Below are 16,808 nucleotides of genomic sequence, written 5' to 3'. Positions count from 1 at the left end.
TCTTAGACTTATTTATATGATTCATTGTAAGCAGTGTGTCAAACTTTTTAAGGGAAAATAGTGTACTAATTACAGCTGCTTCCAGCTTCCTACTTTTTTCCTGAGTCAATAGCTACAATACCATACCAATTTACCATAGAAATTCTTGAAGAATTTTCATTCTAATTCCAATTTGGCAATGCTAGAAACCTATGTGAGCATTATAAAACGTGAAAATTGATTTGTTCTACTCTGAATAGTCAACCATATAATTTTTAAAAATAGTTGTGTCTCAGCCACCTATGTATTGCATACGTAAAATATAAACTGCACACCTGATTTTCACTTTAGGTTTAGCAACAAAAATAAAGATACAAAAAATTTATGAATACTTGACAAAAATAAATTAATATAAAATGTAAAATACTTTTATAAAGATAACATTAAGGAGGTTCACTGGAGTGAATGGAGTACTGTGTCCATTTCTGGGCTCCTCAGTGCAAGAAAGATATGGACATACTGGAGCCAATCCAGTGCATGGACACAAAATCGATAAAGAGACAGGGACTGGAACTTCTTTCATGTGTGGAGAGGCTGAGAGAGCTGGGTCTCTTCATCCTGGAGACAAGCCCTGAAAGCTCAGATGGAATCTTCTCAATTTGTCTAAGTACCTGAGCCTGACTCTTCTCAGTAGTACCCAGAACAAGAGGAAATAGGCACAAATTAAAACACTTGAACACTTGAAAACACTTTTTTTATTTTTTATTGTGAAGGTGATCAAACATTACCGCCTATCCAGAGAGGCTGTGGAGGCTCCATCCATGGAGATGTTCAAAACACAAATGGACATGATCCTGGGCAACCTGCTCTAGGTAGCCCTGCTTGAGCAGTGGTTTTGGACCAGATGATCTCAAGAGGTTCCTTCCAACTGAAATGATTCTGTGATTTATTTGTATATTATTTAAAAATCTTTAGCAAATGAAGTTTTAGCTACCATTATAAACCACTTGCAAACTAGAATGCACAAAATCATTTATAAACTTCTCTGTGGTACGTTGGAAACCTTCTCATTTATTTCTAAATATCTATTTCATTAAACATTTATAAATACCAGCTGCATTTAAACCATTATTACCACAGCTCAACCGGTAGGCTCCAAATAATTCTTTTCTCAGCACTGGAAGCAGAGCTAAAAAGACTTGGCAGCCCATGACGATGGTCTCATTCAACTTATCTGGATTAAAGAATGGGTCATTTTGTAAGGACCTTCTGAGTGCCCTTTCAATGGTTACAAACCATGCCAAAACAGAGAACCTCTGAAGTCCACATAGATGACACATTAATATCTAATAAGAGAATACCAAACAATTCAGGAAATATAATGAAAAATTCAGCCACGGGGACTTAATATTTCACTCTTCCAAAATATTTTTTTCATTCTGTATCATGGCATGACAGAACTTTGACACTGATATTTACCATTTCATTTATATTTGTGATGTTCTGTTTAATTCTGTACTGGGAGTAGGTATCAAGGTGGAGAGGGCTGCAGGGGTGGCCTCTGGGGGAAGCTGGCTCTGAAAGAACCACTGCAGGACATAGTTAGCCCGTCCACTGTGGGTGTAACACCTCTGGGAAAATTTATTTAAGAAAGGGCAGAAACTGCTATAGAAAGGAGGGAACAAAAAGGGTGAGAAGTAGCAGAGATGGAGACCCATAGAGGACTGGATTTCCTCCTGCAGCCTGTGGAGATCCCATGCCAGAGCAGGGAAAAGTGTGAGAGGAGGTAGTGGCAGAGAGAAACTACGAGTTAGTGACTGCACGACCCCTGTCCCCCATCTCCCCTGCATGGCTTAGGGGAGGGTAGAGGAGTTGGGAGTGAAGGAGGCAAGTTGAGCCTGGGAAAGGAGGGGAAGAAAGGTGTTGTCTTAATGTTTGTCTTTCTGTTTTCTACTACCTGAATTAGTAACTACATTTTTATTTTAACTGGCAATAAATTAAGTTAATCTTCCCCAAACTGAAGTTGTCTTGCCTGTGATGATAATTAATAAGTTATGTCCCTGTCTTTATCTTGGCCCACAAGCTTTCTTATTCCTCTTCTTATTTCCTCCCCCGTCCTGCTGAGGGGGAGTGAGCGAGCACTTTGGTGAGAGTTTGGCTGTTAACCAGGGCTAACCCACTACAAGTTCTTAAAGGTGAACATAAATTAAAAGAGATAGTAACCCATACTTCTTTTGTATTGGTATCATAAATCTTCCCTCAGGCTTCTGCCCAAAGTTTGCAGAGGCTTAACTAAACTCTGCTCACTTTGAGCATTTATTTCTGATTTCTGCGTACTCTTTTGCTCTGTAAATTCTTTTGTTAAAGCCATTAAGTTCTAATTGTTTTGTTCTAATATTCCTGTGTTACATATATCCACTACACTTCATTTCATAAATATGTTTTTTGGGGGCCTGAGCTGCAGCTAGAGAAACTGCAGGGAGACTTTTCTATCAAATAAATGGGTGGTAAGACAAGGGAAGAGTCCTTCCCTACTGGTTACAGAATAGGAAGCTTGTGTCCAGCAACTCCTAAATGTTTTCCCAAATGAAGAAACATGCGTGACTATTTTTCTTGGTAACTAATAGTAAGTGCAAAGTCTGTTTGAAACTCTTTCTTTCTGCAGAGGTAAAATATTTGTGTTACTCAAGAAAGCTCAACACAGAATTCTGACCATTTCCTGACAGTTGGTATCTGTAAGTTCTTTATCTGATCAGAATACATCCTTTTCCTTTAAAGAAGAATATTTTGCTTGGTGGGTTTAGAATATGTATTTAGTGCCCTCTTTCCAGGTATCACTTCTCACATTTCCTAATATGCAGTTTCATAACTTTCCTATGGTGTTTGCTTTGTATTGTCTCTTATCTTCTGCTTCAGAACTCATTAGAATAGTCCACATCCACTGCATAGTATTTCTCAGATCTCCTAGATATTTTACGTCTCCATTTACAAAACAGTACAGTAGATGTACTCTTATGAGGAGCGGCTGAGGGAACTGGGACTGTTTAGTCTGAAGAAGAGGAGGCTGAGGGGAGACCTCATCGTGCTCTACAACTACCTGAAAAGAGGTTGTAGCGAGGTTGGTGTTGGTCTCTTCTGCCAAGTAACTAGTGACAGGACGAGAGGAAATGGCCTCAAGTTGCGCCAGGGGAGGTTTAGATTGGACATTAGGAAAAATTTCTTTACTGAAAGAGTGGTCGAGCATTGGAACAGGCTGCCCAGGGAAGTGGTTGAGTCACCATCCCTGGAAGTATTTAAAAGACGTGTAAATGAGGCGCTTAGGGACATGGTGTAGTGGGCATGGTGGTGTTGGGTTGATGGTTGGACTCAATGGTCTTAGAGGTCTTTTCCAACCTTAACAATTCTATGATTCTATGATTCTATGTATACTTTTATTACCCTTTTTATCTGTTCATTTACTGTTTTACTTGAATTTCTTTGCAGTTTTTAGTCCACTTGTTTTAGCATATTTGTTTGGTTTGGTTTGTTTTTTTTTTTCATGGCATTAAATTTATTCTTTAAGCAATTATTGGTTTTAGGTTAAACTGTGATCTTTTGGCCTCTTCTGATTTCATTTGAAAATACATGTAGAATATCTTGTTCATTAGTAACACACTGAGACAATGGATTTCATGTTTAGGTAAACACGAAAAAGAAGGTAAAAAAGGTAAAAAAAAGAAGGCAATTTTTTTAATCATTATTTTGTTTCCTTTTAATAACTTCTCAAAAGGATTCACAGTTTATAGTATTTCTCCAATGAGATGATACTGTTTGTGATGCTAGCTGGCAGAAAGGGGCAAATTTCTTGACTGCTAAAAAAGATCTATTATATGGATAAAACCAGAAATACATAAATTACATATTTGTCAAAATTTCAGAGACAAAACATGTATTGACTTATTAATATTCTTTAAAGGGACAATGGACAAGGTCAGCTAGTTCTTTAATCAGCCTACTTTTTCCTGCAACTATTCCCATGATATTCACAAGTTTGAAAATATAAAATAAGCAGCTTTTTTATATAATTATTTATAAACGGCTCAACTATGTTATACTCCAAGATCGTTCTCTGAAAGTATAGCACTGATCAGGGTGAAATAAAGGCAGAATCACAGCTGCTGTATGACAGAGACATGCTTGTATACACACATCTTTTTCTCAAGCTAAAAATATCTCTGACTACTTGAATATACTGTGACTTTCCTTTCTGAACTGATTTCAGACCTTTTGGGAAGGGCATATTTGGACTTGATTTTGAGATCTTGGAGGGTATTGAGAGCTTGTCCATTGATGACCAAATATTTAAACTTTGTTTCTAGATGTGTACTTGCATAAACTATTATGGAATTTTATTTTAAGCGTTGAACTTAATTTTCTATTTTGTGTGACAAATTATTTTATTAGCTAGGCTTATAACCTTTTTTTTTTTTTTTCCAGTTTCACTTAGTGATAGCACTCAGCACTCAAAAGATTGCTACACGTGATGTTTATTTTAAATATGGTTGTACTAGTCTTTTCGCAGAATAAATCCACTGTATCTGATAAAGCTTCCTCCCGTGCTTGTGAGATCCCATTAATAATACTTGGCAACAGAAAAATAAATTGTTCTTTTCTTAAACATTTCTTAATGTGAACAAACCTCTTCATTCATTCAAACACAATAATTTGTGTATGCATGTGTGATTTTGATATACCTGTATGTGTAATCATGTCATGACCGTAAGACAGTGAAGACAGATGCATAGTAAAGAGTGGGTGTAGTCAAGAGCATATAAACTGATCAGGTGAGGGCCATGAAAATGATCAGAAGTCTGGAACACCTTTCCTGTGAAGAAAGGCTGAGAGAGTTGGGGTTCAGCCTCGAGAAGAAAAGGCTCCAGGGAGACTGTATTGTGGCCTTTTAATTCTTAAAGGGGACTTATAAGAAAGATGGAGAGAGACTTTTTACCAGGGCCTGTAGGGAGAGAACAACGGGTACTGGTTTTGAATTAAAAGAGAGTAGATTTCATTAGATATAAGGAAGAAATTCTTTACCATGAGGGTGATGAGAGACTGGAAGAAGTTGCCCATAGAAGTTGTAGATGCTCCATCCCTGGAAGTGTTCAAGGTTAGGCTGGATGGGGCTTTGAGCTACCTGATCTAGTGGAACATGTCCCTCCCCCATGCAGGGGCGTTCAAACTAGATGATCTTTAAAGGTCCCTTCCAACCCAAACCATTCTACGATTTTATGATTTTGTCAAAATAAAATTAGAATAAATATCCTAAAACCTAAGCAGAATTCAAATAATTTCACCCACCTGTTATAAAATAAGAAAAATGCAATACAACAATTTCATTTTAAGCTTTTGTGGTTTAAGTGTAATTTGGGGTTAATAAGTAGGCAAGCAGGTCATATAGACTCATATTTTCTATTCCATTTCCATGCCTCCCAATCGAGAATAATTCCAATGAAAATGAATTTGTATTTTTAACTAATTGGCCAGTTAATAGCAGGCCAATTTTGATTACAAAGTGGGGTTTTGCTTGCAGACAAAATTTAAGGACTTGACATCTGAAATAGTTAAGATTTCAGTGGGGAATGATGGCATATATGACCTCTCAAAATCACTTTGAGATGGCTGAAATAATAGGTTATAAAAATCCCCTGGCTTTTGGTCCTTCCTGAGTGAAATACATGTTTTTTGTAATATGTAGAGCAGGACTAAAAATTGAATTTTTGAAAGCTCGAACTTTTCAATAGGAGACAGCAGCTTCTCTGTTGTTGTCACACTGTGCCTTGTCTTAGAACTTAAAAATTCGAAAGTGTTTCCTAAAAATTAACAATAATACACCCATAATTAGAGCAAGGAAGTCTTATAGGAAACTCTTTCTGCAACAGTAAAGCACACATTCAGAGAAATGTCACTATAGAAAATAGGCTATATATCCTTTCTGCTCATAGTCTGTCAAATGGATTATGTTCAGGGCTATCTGTATTGAAAGTGAACTATCAAGTTCATCTCTACCAGTGTCCCTTGTACATATGTTAGGGACCATTGCCTTACATTGACCTCTGCTTGATCTAATACTTATTAGCCAAAGGGAGCCAAGGGGATATAAATACAACTAGCAAACAGACAAGACAGCAGACAATTTAAAAGTAGAGAAAGAAAGTGAAACTCATACAAGTAGAATTACACTTTTCACAGTATTTTTATACCACTGCTAAAATCAACATGGTGACCTGATTTGCACATATTGAAGAAATATGTTGAAAGCATGTTTTATCTTTTTTCAAAATTCAAGTTTCTCAGCATACACAATTGCTTTGGAATGATTCAGTGTCTACCATTTGCTAAGGTTGTTTACATTGAAAGAATGAGTTATAATTTAAGTATATTACAGTGATGTAACTATTATCTTGGCATATCAGCATCTTGGCTACATTTAAGTTCTTATTGCTGAGACTGATCTAAATAAATGCAGATATGTTTTCTGAGCTGAGATCCATTCACAGTCAGTGGAAAAAAAGTAGGCATATGCAGGAAGACACTCAAACTAAGAGTTTCTTTTCCCCTCCATTAACTTCAAAGGAATTTAGGAAGACTAGCTCTGTGTTAGAAGTCAATGACAAAGGTATATAATGTTATGTGAGATTAACTCAAATATAGAATTTTACCTCTAACCCTGGGGTAAGCAGATATTTGTTCTGTATTTAAATTTTTTATCTCAGAAGGATTGCTTGTGATAATGTCTGTTCCACATGCTCTCACATTGTATTGAAAACTTGAAGAAAATAAACTTTACTGTAGTTATAGCTGTTGAAAAAATATAAAATTGACTAGAAAATGACCAAGAGTCAAAGAAAATCTTTTCAGTCATTGGTGTAAGTACATGTGCAATGCTACTAAGTCCTGATCAACCATTCTTTCTCCCCAGTAATATTGTGTTATCTACAGTAAGAATATAGTTCTGATCCCAGTGAAAACAACAATAACTGCTTAACATAACCAGTATTAAAGTTCAAGTTTTATGCTTTTATCTCTATCTTCAAACAAAAATTCATAGAGAGCCAAATCCCATAGTTTCAATGAGGTGAAATTCCTGAGAAATGGGGCCAAGTGCAGAATCAGATTGGATTCCAATACCACGTGCATTCCAAGGGTCATAATTAACTAATTAATTTAATTTAAGTAATAATTTGTTTCTTGCACTATTCATTCTTTTCAAATAATCCTATTCAAGCTATATTAATAATGTATCTTAGGGGGCTACTTTTTTCACAGTTAAGAGGCAGCAGACATATGTTCTGATTTTGGCTGAGATAGTTTTGGATAATTTTCTTCCTAATCCCAGCTGAAACCAGAACAAAACGGAACAAAATTTCAAAGGAAAGCACTGGAAAAAACTTGTTATTTCCACTGTGGACATGAAGGTAAATCTTCAAAGTATTTGTATGTATACACTTAACACATTTTATTGCCATGATCATGACTCTATTAACAGACAAAAAAATTAGAAATTCAGCTTCTGTATAGATCCTGAACATAATTTTCTCATACTTTCTATTGCTATGATTATACAGCATTCTGCATTTCAATGCCATTGTGCTCTGCTGTGCTAGCAAGTTCATCTGAAAAACACTCAGTGACAGCAATGAAAAAGCATTGTGCTAAGCACCCGACTTCACTAACATGGCAAGAAAAACTCATTTGGTCCATGCTGAAACAGTTCTTGCAAGAAAAGGAATTGGAATCCCAGTAAAAGTCTGTTACCCTTTTTCAAACTGAGAACCCAAACATATTCACAATCCTTGCTACAGAAATCTCTATCAGATTTTTCCATGTCTGTCCTTTTGTGCATAGGGGATCGAAGGTTAGCAGCTTCCAAATTCAGCTGACTTAAGATTTGCTTCTGGACATGTTTATCAAATATATTAAATAATGTCATGTTTCTTAAGTAAAACTGATGGTGTTTTCTTATGACTGTATGAAGAATGATACTTATGACTAGTATCAAAAACGTAGTGCCTAGATATTCTCATGAATGTTGCTTTCTAAAGAGTGAATTAAAGACAGAATGAGGACTCAAGTTTGCCATGACAAGCATGAAGCTCTGCTGTTAAGGGCTATGACATGTAGATTTATACAAAAAGTCTGAATGGAAATTGGATATGCCTTGAAAACATCCAATCCACTGAAAAATATTCTTTCTTTTTGTCTGCTTCTAATGAACTCTCTCTTTCTCCAGCAAAACTGCAAGTTTATATGTTTCTCTTTACTTTTTTTTTTTTTTGGTGCACCCAAATGTTGAAGGGATCCTTCCTGCCTTGTATAGTCTTTTACTATTTATGAAATGGAGTAATGCCTTTCTAACATCATAATCCTTATTCAAACTATTAGTTAATTTCATAAAGACTCATTCGCTTCTCCCACAAGTAGTCAAGCAAAATTTACAACATAAATCTGTAGTCATGAAGAATTACACAGCTCTAGTCTTCATTTACCGTCTCTGCACACACAAGACAGAGGGTATGACTGCTTAATTGTGCATAGCTAATGGATATAATAAAGATCCTATACCAAACTGCATAAGTCTCAGACAATTTAAATTGTTTTTAAGCTATGTATACTATTTTAATGTATTAAACTATTTCAAAGCCACATTTCTGCCACTATCTTCTGCTCTAATTTCTATTGACATCATAATTTGTAAGTATATGATTGTTAAATTTTTTGCCATATATTCCCAGATATTCCTTGCATATTATCTCTTCCTTTGTTCTCAGATAAATTGGTAGTGGTGGAGATTATTCTGCTGATGGCCTCGAAGTTCAGGCTTGATTTCAATCTAGACTGGTATAACTGTAAATCTAACTGAAAACAGTAATTTCTGATTAGTAACTAACATAAATTAATTTGAGGTCTTTGTCATATTCTTAAAAGAACTTGTAATCAAATCACAAAGCCACATTATTCCTCGTTACACTTCTGGAAGAGAGTACTTAGTAAAGTCACACCTTTGGTTTCATTAGCCTCAGTAGCAACTTTGAGCTATAAATTATTACTTATATTTTTGACTACTCTTTTTGCCAAAAAATGAATTGGCTTTTGTGGTAGCTGTAAAAGTTTCTATAATTTTTCCTTACCAACTGAGCAAAGAAATCTCAGTTCTTGGCTTAAACATCTAAATTGCATGGAAAGTAAAAGCTACAATGTATGTCATGGTTCTGATATCTTAGAATACGAGACCTTTTATTTTATGCACAAAAATTTCCTTCTCACAGAAGTCAGAGGAACACAGAAAGGGGAGGCTAATGCCAGGTAAGTTTCTCTGGGCTTCCTCACAACAGTGAGCTACTTTCTCTGATATAAGGTGCTAATTTTGTCAACATTTTTCTAGGTGTTTGATCATGAAGAAGACTGTTTTTTGAGGAATTTCAGTTACTGCCAATGGAAAAATGTCAAATATAGTTTAAATAAAACATCTTATTGCTGAATATTTTTTACACACTCATAACACTTCAAATTTTACAAACAATTTGCATATTTCCTCTTTTGAGGTTTTATAAATCTAATGTTTGACTACTATTATCTGGCTAATGTCTTCTTCAATACAAAATTGCAAACTAAACTGTAAACATTTTAAACAATATAAATCAGTTGTTCATAAAACTAGCTGCAGTTGCCCTGTGAGGCACATTCTTATAAATAGAAAGGTAATCCACATGGGATTACTTAAAAGATAATATATTCACATTTTACGTGAAAACATTTGTAACTGGAAAACTGTCAGGATCGTGCTGATGCCGTTTAGGATAAGCCAATACGCACTACATTCTTATTTTTGTTTCTGTTTTCTCTCAAAAGTAATTTTCTAGTAAATTCTTTGGGAAAAGGCCCTTTAAGAGTGATTTTAAAGATTTTTTTTTTAAACACCTTGTTTTTTCAGTCACATTGTTTTTAAGATTAATGATTATACCCAAGATAATTTCACTAATTAGTGGACCAAGATATTTGCAACTCCATGAACATGACAAATACAACAAATATATCATTTGCACTATTCATTTTCTTCATTTCACATGATCTACCATTACCTCTTTCTCATTCTTCTTTTTCCCTCTGAACCATCTGTTTATTGTGCCACTGTTGCTTTAGATCCTGCTATAGAATAATATCCAACTGATAAGAGACTGTGATAAAATGATACTTTCTTTCTGAAAAATTGACATCTCTAATTATAGTGGATAATTACATCTGGTAATTCATGACCACAGATTGAATTTTTTGTCCTGCTCAAAGGGATTAAGTAGTAGTAAGCAATTAAACGAGATTAGTCCTCTCAGTTATGTGTTTCTGTCCAATGTTTTTGCTGTGACAGGTTTAACGTATGGTTATTGTAGAGAGAAAAACAAAAAATGCCAAATAAAACTATGTTTCTGCACTTTATGAAGATCTATATATCATTCTTTATTGAAATAAAAAACTAGAATGTCAAGGCTCCAAATTGGAGAATTATACTTAAAGCAAAAATGTTAAAAATTCATGTCATTAAAAATGAGCTATTATTTACATCTAACAAGGACACATCACATGAAGTTGGCATGTATTTGGGAGAATAAAGTGATGAATTATTTATACTTAGAAAAGGAAATGAGAAGAACCTGTTTGTTTGTTTGTTTTCTGTTTTTATTAATGTTTTTAGTTTTACTGCAGTATATCAAGGTCTTGAGGGCACTACCAGGCCTGACTGTTCCCGCTCAACCTCCCTCGAGGCCATTAGTCCCTGGCCGTGATCCCATACCCTGTTTCAGCCCCCCAGAGCCCTCAGTACCTGCCCCAGGAACACTACAGCAGTGCAAGTCTCCAGGTCCCCACAGCTCTGCCCAACCATGGGCCCCGCCGAGCTGGGCCCACCTGTGGGACCATGTCCCGGCCCAGCTTTGGCCCATCCCCATCCCCAGGGTGGGACACTCCCCACCCCCCGGTGGGACAGGGAGAAAATTGGAAGGGTAAGAGTGAGAAAAACTCATGGGTTGAGATAAAGACAGTTTAATAGAACAAAAAGGGAAAATAATAATGATAATGATAAAATATACAAAATGAGTGATGCACAATGCAATTGCTCACCACCTGCGCTGACCGATAACCAAGTAGCAATCGCTACTTCCTGGATCACGCCTACCATTCATATACTGAGCATGACGTCACATGGTATGGAATACCCCATTAGCCAGCTGGGCTGGCTGTCCTGATTATGTTCCCTCCCATCTTGTGTACCTAGCTCAGTCAGTAGGCACGGGAGCTGTCCTTGGACTAGGAGGGCACTTAGCGACAACTGAAAACATCAGTGTGTTATCAACATTCTCCTCATACGAAATCCAAAACACAGCACTAGGAAGAAATTTAACCTTATCCCAGCCGAAACCAGGACACACCCATAAAAAAGAGAAGAATGTCTAAAATCTAAACATCTATGACAATGGAACAAGATAAATGTAACGCTACAGAGATTTAACAATAATTCTACACAAACCCAAAGGTGGGTGTCCAATACCCTTGGATTCTTCCCTTCTAAGTACATTAATTTTGCTCTCTATTAATAACAAGGCAGCTCCTGAATGAAACATTTTTCAAGTCATACTGACATTTCTTTTGGCTGCACCAGTCTTTCCACATGAAAATGAGGAGACTTGCTATTCTTCTCACTAGGATGTATATGTCTTTTCTTTTGACTATTACTTGAGTAACCACTGTGCAATAATGTTTTAATTTATTCAATGGTGATACTCCATGAAGTGCTAGTGAATAACTTCAGCACAGTAACTTTTTGAACATTTTTAAAATACAAAAATTAATATATGAAATCTAAGATATATTTTTATTCAGCATATCTATGAACCACTCTTGTTTCAACTTATGCCCGTTTACTCTCATCCTCCCTTTAGACAGCTCTGTGAAAAGCCTCACCCTGCTGGCTTGGTGACAAACTCTCAAAGTTGCCCCTTCTACAAGCTGAACAAGCCCAGCACCTTCAACCTCTCAGCAGAACTTGCTTCAGTTTATTGATGTATTGATGTATTTCCAGCATTATATTCCCCCCCGCACTTAAGAATCTTCAAGCATTCCCACTGTGAAAGTATGAGCCATAGGAAAAATTTACAATAACTATACTACTAACTATGCATCCATAGTTATATCAATGCAGAGTTGATATAGAATAGAAATCAGATTGCATCTGTCACTGGGAGACAGGAACATCTGGAATTCTGGTTGAAAGATGTGGGACTGATGCAGCTCAAACTGTAAATTTGCACCAAATCTCTCATTAACAAATCAATTAATTAAAAAACAATAGGGATTTTTGTTTTTATTTTTTTAGTTACTAGAGGTGGAACTCTTCCCCATATATCAGACAGAAAAACAGTTGCAGGAAGAGACAATAGCATCAGGGTCAGCACACACTTTGTACACATAGCCTGCACTTTTTTTCAGATCTTTTCAATATAGCATGTGGCAATTACACAGGTTTGATGCAGTAAGGTCTGGGTCATCCAGCAAAATGAATCTGCTTATGGAAATCAATTGTGGAAATAAACTTTCCACATTCTTGTCAGAGAATGTATTTGTTATAATGCAAATAACATAATACAGGATGGAGGGGGAAGAATGGTATCTTCTGCTGATAGCAGAGCTGTTACTTGATATATTGTTGTTTCATGGCCATTTACTCCTGTTTGCAGTACTGAAGTGAGAACAAATGAAATAGAAAAATCCACAAAACCTAAATCAAAGTTTTGATTTTATTATAAGAGAATACAGAACTTCATATCACATTTTTTTCAGAATTTTTGCTTCTATGATATTGGACTTTTCTAGAATGTTCTTAAAATGACATTTGTTACATTTCATTCTAGAATCTGTCTAAAGTTGGAGTCTCCCAAATATTCTGCAAAATTAAATATGCAAAAGGATGTAAGATATTACAATGTTTTCCTTGTGGATTGTGTCTTAGGATGAATGTGGATAAAACAAACACTCCTAACATCTCTATTTCCTGTCTTTACGTCAAGTATGCCTGTTAAAGCTTTAAAAAGTGTTTTCCCTTACCAATTTAATTAATGCAGACTACTGTGTAACCTCACTAAACTGTTCTCTTTGCTACAAAACCAAACCACACCAAACCAAACGAAAACAAAATCCCAATACCCAAACAAAACAACTTCTGGAAATGGTCACATGATCATCTTAAATGTCTGCTCATGCTACTTTTTTATGCCTTCTGCCTGTTGTTATGCTGCAACCAGTACTAATGTTTCTGATATTTTCCTTCTACCTGACCTGAATCTCATATTATTGATAAGTCCCCTGATCTAATGTTAAACTGGCAAAATGATCACATTACTTTTTATGCTGTTCTCTGACATGCCACAGAAACATCAAAGAAATATATATCTTTAAATTGGAACTAAAGAAACCTCTTTGATAGTTTTTGAAGAACACTTTATGTAATATTATTATCCAGTATTTTTGCTACTAGTAATCCTTAGATTACAGATGTAGATTAATCAACTATTTTTGAAACAACAGTTTTTACTGTGCTTGTCTTTTCTACCTAACTGCATAATATTTTTTTCCCATTAAACTCATCCAGTGTTTTTTCTGTTGCCTCCATGTCACAAGAAAAAATTCCTGGAAATTATACGAAATACAAAACTCAGCATTCAGAATTAACTGTATCTGAATGCATTACTTAATATTAGGAATGCAGCTGCCTTAGTGTGATATGATCTTTTTTTCTTTTTTCCTTTTCTTTAAAAATGCAGTAACTATACAAGACTATTCTCCTCTTCATTAAAGGAGCTGTGTTCATAACTCCTGTAAGGCACGCTGTTTCCGTCTTTCATTGTCCTCAGTTTCTGTTCTAGAGCAAGATAAAGTGTGAGACTTACGAGGAACATAACTGGTTTTGCCATAGACTGTTTATGGTCTTCTAGAGACAAATAGTCTATGGAATACTGCACTAGATGTGCAGTGCCATTCTGCAGTACTCCATGTACTATCTAATCTACCCTTCCAATCAGCGAAGATTAGTACCTTGTCCAGAAGAGTGTTTGGTTTGGTTTTGTCCTTAAGACAGGATTTGTTTTATTTTCTACAGCTTTAATTTTCCCCTTTAAAGATATTGCAATAGTTACTGGTTTTGTATGTTCAGAAATTCTCTCTCACTTCCCTTTTTTCTTCTTTTCAAAATGAAAGAGAATGAGATTCTTTTCACTTCCATCACGCACAAGGTTTTTTAACTTTTATGAAGTGTGTTTTTTTTTTTTCCTAGGATCTTACAGCGAAGATGGGCAAACTCAAAAATCACTGTAAATTGCCACATGCTATTGTTGCTTGCTTTAAAAGCTATCTAAAATGAAATCTTAGATTATAAGGTTGACAGATATCATTCAAGCCATCTCTTCCTCTGTTTTAGCACATCTAGTGGAATAATGCTGTAGAAGAAATACATAACAAGCCAGTAAGCAATTTTAGATGGATTGAACATTAGTGATAAAACCATTTAGGAGTAGAGAATCTACCGAGACAGAGATAAAGAATAGAACCCCGCTTCTACCAAAATAAGCTAAAGAGCAAGAGATATATGGATTAACGTTACTGTGCACATGTTAATTAAAATGGGGTATTTTGCCAATTAAAAAGATTCATGACCAGGACTGAGGCTGCCAATGTTGATGATGATTCGCAAAAACAAAGTAATTTATCCCTCTCAAGTCTACAGCTTGTTCAACTCTGCAGGACAAACAAGTATTCACTTGTTTTTGTCAGAATAAGAAAATCCAAGATGTCAAAGAAAGGAGAATGGTAATTTTCTGTACGAATATATTCTTTAATTTACTTACTTAATGAGTATATAACACTGAAATGTTGTATCAAACTGCTTTCTACCATTCCATCTGAAATGACACAAAGAAAACTGAAAAATCCCCAGTGAATGTTATGGTAAATACAATTAAAGTCAGCTTGGTTTAGAAAAGAAGAATGGATTCCCAGTCTTTTCCTATTGAGAGCCATTGCTCTTCCTGTTAAATCAAAGGGAAGAATAGAGAGTTTATCCCTTAAAACACCATGTAGGTGGTCAAAGAAATTAAATCCTGGCATGATTCAAACCCAGGAAACAGAGTTGAGCAGATAGTGAAAGATTATTATAAAACAACTTTTCCTGGATTTATGATAGTACAGGAAACAGCAGAAAGCAGAAAATGAAATCATAACAAGTTATATGTTAGCATCGACGTTTACAAAACTCTGAAAGTGCTAGTTGAATCTGCAAAAGGGGAGAGTAGAAATCCAAAGCTAGCATGAATAAGGGAGTCCCTGGCAGTGCTAAATGGATAACTGATGCACAGCTATCAAGGTTGTAAGAGTCGATGATACTTCTTACTGCATTACTCTAATTATGTGGATCACAAGGAGTTCAAACTAGCAAAGACAAGATTCCTCTAGCTATTTTAACAACAATAACAGAAGAGGATGGAAATGATCCAGGAAGCTGCACTGAAAAAACAGACTTTGCTGATGAGCTAGATTAATTCTTGATAGGTGAGGTAGTTGACTGAGACCTAATTCACACCTAACTTCTCTAATAATCTCTAGTGTCATCATTCCTCTAGATAATGTAAGTAACTAGAACAGGGAATTGTCAAGGAAGAACATAACATCGTATTATATGATGACACCACAATCGATATAAGCCTGAAGCATAGTTCTTGATGTTTATATAAAACCTTTTAGCATAACTGTACCAAAAATACTGTTTCCATTTTTATTATTTTGAGAACTGCAGTTACATGAAATATTAGAGAGAAATCAAATCACTGTGATTTCTCCTGAGCTTTATTCATAGTTTGCACAAACTATGAATAGGTATTTGGAGAATAGTAGCATATTAGAATTTAATATTCTTGGCAGAGATTTAGTAATGGAATAGTCATATCACTAATTAATATCTGGTAAAAGCTATAATGTTATTAAAGGAAGTAAGTTTTGGTTGACTAAACCAAATGAAGAATAAATTATGTCCATTTCTCAGTTATTTTTCTACTTCAAAAAAATGAGTACATTAATTAGCTTTGGAAGGGTTAAAGGTTGTATAGCCTTGGGAAAAGAGACATCACAGGTATCAAGAAGGTGACAACTACTTGCTCTTCTGCATCTTCATGATCATGAGAGGTACTGCTTCTAGTAGTTTAAGTAGTATATTACCCAAAATGGTACTTAAGAATATTTGCCTGATATTTAACTCTAATGATACCTGTCCATTAAAAAAAAAAATACTCCTTCACAAAAAAGCTATACTTCTGGATATCTGTATTTTGTGACAGAGCATTAACAATGCCAACAATTATGAATTTTACATACCTTTATAAGATTTATGTTATTGAACACGTATAATTTTATTGAAATACAGTATTTCACCTAACAAAGATGATTCTGTGGCACAAAAATCAAAACATGTATAGAATCATAGAATGGAATCATAGAATCATTAAGGTTGGAAAAGACCTCTAAGATTATCGAGTCCAACCGTCAACCCAACACCACCATGCCCACTAAATGATGCCCCTAAGCGCCTCATCTACACGTCTTTTAAATACTTCCAGGGATGGTGACTCAACCACTTCTCTGGGCAGCCTGGTCCAAGCCCTGACCACTCTTTCAGTAAAGAAATTTCTCCTAATGTCCAATCTAAACCTCCCTTGGCGCAACTTGAGGCCGTTTCCTCTCATTCTATCGGTAGATGG

The sequence above is a fragment of the Calonectris borealis genome, chromosome 4 (assembly GCF_964195595.1).
Source record: "Calonectris borealis chromosome 4, bCalBor7.hap1.2, whole genome shotgun sequence".
NCBI classification, from domain to species: Eukaryota; Metazoa; Chordata; class Aves; order Procellariiformes; family Procellariidae; genus Calonectris; species Calonectris borealis.
Note: the sequence above shows the minus strand (reverse complement) of the source record.